This window comes from Vespa crabro, chromosome 14 (assembly GCF_910589235.1).
Source record: "Vespa crabro chromosome 14, iyVesCrab1.2, whole genome shotgun sequence".
Taxonomy (NCBI): Eukaryota; Metazoa; Arthropoda; class Insecta; order Hymenoptera; family Vespidae; genus Vespa; species Vespa crabro.
Window position 1 is genome coordinate 4,791,021 of NC_060968.1, and position 5,000 is coordinate 4,796,020.

The 5,000-nt window shown below is 23.1% G+C and overlaps 1 protein-coding gene across 49 annotated transcripts in view; it reads right to left on the reverse strand.

The window, feature by feature from the left end:
- Positions 1–5,000, reverse strand: part of LOC124429034 (longitudinals lacking protein, isoforms F/I/K/T-like) — a 284,869-nt gene that overhangs the window by 237,975 nt on the left and 41,894 nt on the right. The gene's annotated exons all lie outside the window — the stretch shown is intronic.

Here is a 5,000-nt window from a genome sequence, read left to right on the forward strand (position 1 = left end):
CACTATGCACCTAAAGATCATATACATATATATATATATACACACAATACATATATATATATGCAGGATTAAGGTTGTCTTTTGTAATCATATCAGGATTGAACCCATCTCATGGTTAGTGATGATAAATTGAGTTGCATCAGGGATCCTCTCGTTGCACTCTTGAAGTATGATACCTCAAACCTTTTAGGACAATTTGTATAATAAACAAGAAAATTATTAATACATTCTTCGTGGACGATTTATTAATAATACAAAATTGTATGTATGTATGTACGTATGTATATATATATATACATATATATATATATATATATATATATATATATATGTATATATATATATGTATGTGTGTGTGCATATATATATATACATATATAGATAAAAAGTTATATATTTTTCTTTCAACAATGTCGTACAATCGAAATGGTATAACATTTAAAGAACCATCGTGATATTATTTCAGTCAATTTTGGTAATAATATTAATGGATAATTATTATTATCACTGTAATTATTAATATTATTATTACTAATATTATTATTATCATTATGGTGATATCGTCAAAGGATGGATGTTAAATTTGGATAAGTGTGTATCCTAACAACATGATCTGCTAATGTATCAGGCCTGCTGTAAATTCTTCCGCAATGAGGACAAACACACTTCAGTTTAGTCGGGCCACAACCGTACCTGATGTGCCTACTCAACGAAGATTGATTCTTGTACCTCTTTCCACACTTTGTACACTGGTAATCTCCAATTCCACTCACGTTATATGATAATTCTGAAACGAAAAACAAACATAAATGGCGTCGATTATTACCTGATCAAATAATGAGACACCATGATTAATCATTCTTTCATACTCGCTGTTTATGACTTGGAAAATGAAAAAAAAAGAAGAAAAAGAAAAAAAAATAGAAAGAAAAAAAAAAGAAAAAGGAAAAAAAAAGAAAAGAAACATTTATTTATATACATCAACAAGAGATAGAGAATATTATAATATTTTTAATTATCGAAAAATATGATTCAAGTAGAAAAATATATGGCGTTGATTTACCTGATTAAACTAATTTCAGTTAATTAAATAATAATTAAGTTCATTTATGCTTGTTAATATCGATCTTCTAATTAAAACTAATTAAAATCTATGTATTTATATATTTGTGTATACATATATATATATATATATATATATATATATATATATATATATATATATACATATATATAAGGAAAATTAAAATTATTAATCTCTAACTAATTAAATTAATTAGAAAAGGGACTCGGTATCATTTAATCTTATCTCAGAGTGAATTATTAATCCTAATCTGAAATATGTTAAAAAAGAAAATAGTGAATTAAATGAAAAATCACATTTTATTACAATAAAATTCTTTCTTTTCTTTTCCTTTCTTTTTTTTTTTTTTTAATTTTTTTTTTTTTATTTGAACGACATAAAAATATACAAAGTCACATAAACAAACAACTTGTATACAAAGTTTGTTTAACGATGTAACAATTAAAATTTACAATTAGATTTTTCTTTTTTTTTTTTTTTCTTTATTTTTTCTAGCGACTTCATATACAGGCGCATATAATTAGAGATATCACATATATATATATTATATATATATATATATAATTGCTCACACAAGCGTATGTATACAAGGTGGGGTTATAAATTAGACCGCCATGAAATTTTTGAAATATAAAGAAACTTTGTTTACAAAATTCGTAGATGGTTACGCAGAGGGTCATAATACAGTAGCAATAAAAATTTTTTGCCGAAATAAGATGAATCAAATTTGTTAAGAATTTGTTTATGACAAATTGTTTATAACAAATTGTCAATTAATTATTAACAATACGTTGAGAAAAAGACAGAAAAAATTTTGCCCTTTGAAATGATACTTGATTCAAGTCTCTACGATTTTTAGTTCTAAAGATATTCCTGTTGAATTGAAAAGGCGTAGCCATTAACAATATAAAAAAATAATTTATTTATTAATTTATGTAAATTTATAGATCAGTCGCGGTCTGATTTTTTTTTCTATTTTTTCTTTTTTTTCTTTTTCTTTCTTTTTTTAGCAAAATAAGATTAATTTAGGTCGTAAAGAATTTGTTTATAAAAATTGTTTATAAAAAATTGTTTATTAATTATTAACAATAGGCTAAAAAAATAAAGAACAGTTTGCCATTTAAAATGATATTTTATTCAAGTCTCTACGATTTCTAGATCCAGAGATATACCCATTTAAGTGGAAAACGTTTAAGGCAGACACACTGACCCATATAATTTCATTCACCCGACGCGTGACACACTAACCTATATAAATTCCGAGAATTTACGCTACCGTACTACTACTACTACTACCATTACTACGAACAGCTGTTTTACGTTACTTATGAATGGAAATCTTTCGAAGGCGATATCTTCGGAACGAAAAGTCGTAAAGACTTGAAACCAACGCCATTTTCAAGCATATTTTATGCTTTATTTATTTAAATATTGCAATAATATCGATATAATAAAATCGATTTTGTTAATAATTTAAAAAATTTATTTTTTTTTATTTTTTTTCTTAATAAGGACATAACTATAAAATCATTTACATGTTGATTACAATAGTGTGAACTTTATTTTGTTTATTTAAAAAAAAAGACATAGATCAATTAATAAAAGGTTGATAATTGGCAATATCAAACGATAAGATTGATAAGACACTTAATGTGAATTATTGACTAAACTAATAATCTTTCGACTTACTTGGGTTAATACTTTTTTACAAAAAATGTTAAACTGCATCGATCAGCGCAATCAAAAACATATGATTTTATTTTTAAAAAAGTTGATCTTCATATGTCCTCTCTATGTGTCCACCTACAAGAAAATTAATAACGTCATATTATAGATAACTTCGTACGATAGATTTTTGTAAACAAAGTTTCTCTATATCTGTAAAAAAAAAAAAATATATATATATATATACAAGATATATACAAGGTGATCAAAATTATTGCCCCACTCTGTATATATGTTTGTGCATAAATTTATGGCTCTCTTGAAAATACTATTGCATATAGAAAAACAAATCTACTGATATATATATTTAAAAAATATCTATTTACATATATTTCAATACGCGTATCACATAAATGTTATATTAAAGTTGTTCGTTGTTCAAATGAAAAATCATTATTTTTTGGCATATGAATTATAACAATGGGCGCAAATAATTCGATCATTCCAATTCCAAAAAACGATTTTCTTTCTTTCACGATCAAACTAAAATTAGAAAAAAAATGATAGAAAATAAAAGAAAAATAAAAAAAAGAAGAAAAATAAAAAAAAGAACAATTAAACAATTTTCAATTGACCAATGTGTATATATACATACAATCTCCTTTGAATAAATAATAAAGATGATTTGACAAGTTTTACAAAAAATATTCATATTTTTCATATAAATATATGTGGATCATTTGAAAAAATCGCTGCTACTTTTTTTTTTTTTTTTTTTTTTTTTTTTTTTTTTTTTTTTTTTTTTTTTTTTAATTGCACATGTATAAACTTCATTGCAAATTTTTCAAATGATCCTCGTATACATATATACATATATGTATGTTTATATAATTAAAAAATTATACTATCGATATAATTAATATCCATAATTAATAACTATATTGACAATACATATATATATATATATATATATATATATATATATATATATGTATATATAACTATTGTATATTATATAGTAATAATAAAGTAATTAATGAAATTAAATAAAAAATATTAAAGCTTTGTATGATAAATTTTGAAACACGGAACTGTATAGAAACTGACTCGATATTATTTATAACAATATCTCATGCTGCGTTTCTTTTTCTTTTTTTTTCTTTTTTTTTTTAATCGCTTTTGGCACATAAAACACACCTTATCAATGAATTTCTCCTTTTGACCCTGTCAATAATATAATAATCCGAGTAATGTCTTTCTGTAAAGACAAAACATAGTAAAAACAATTATATATATTATGTTTAAAATTCTCTTCGAATTGCATTGGTTGTTAGATTTTATAATAAAATATGCTTAAATTATAATTAACCAAAAAAAAAAAGAAAAAAAAAAAGAAAAAAAAAAGAAACTAGAAGAATTGCACAAGAGTTAACTGATTATTTGTAATGTTAACATCATATATGTTAATTACACTGACTTATAATGTATTTTTAATTATACATTATCACTTAATAATGTATATAATCAATTAATTTAATTAATGTTTGGGTCAGTTTCTAGGGGGGTGGTGGTGGGGGGGTGGGGGGTTGAGAGAAAACAAAGAAACTAATTCATTCTTCTCGTAATAATTTTAAAAATGTATTTAATTTAATAACAACAAATATAGTTAAGAGAAAATTTAATTTTTTTTTAAACTGGATTGTCTCAAAAGATTTGACTCTTATTACAAGAGCGTATCCTCGTATCGACCTCATGGAACAACTTTTTGATGACAATTAAAAATAAAACAAAAAGAAAAAAATTATAAAAAAAAAAAGAAAAAAAAGAAAAAGAAATAAAATCAAATAAAATAGAAAAAAAATAGTTTAAAGAGAACAAAAAGAAAGAAAAGATATGAAACTAATCGTAATAAATTTTATTTGGGAACAATTTGATCGTATATAACAACTAAAAAGGTAAAAATAGATTGTTTTATGCACGATAAACAATGCTTTGGAGGACCAACCTTCAAGACCCTGTATAACAAAATCGTAAATAAATCATGACTGTCATTAATTTTTATTAAAAATCTTTCTAATATTTTGCCAACGCATCGATAAATGAAAAATATGAGATATGGTACAACATATATTGTACTTGTATATAACATATATATATATTAATATATATATACTTTTTTTCGAAAATGTATGTACATATATATATATATATATATATATATATATATATATATATTCTCAATATAATTTAT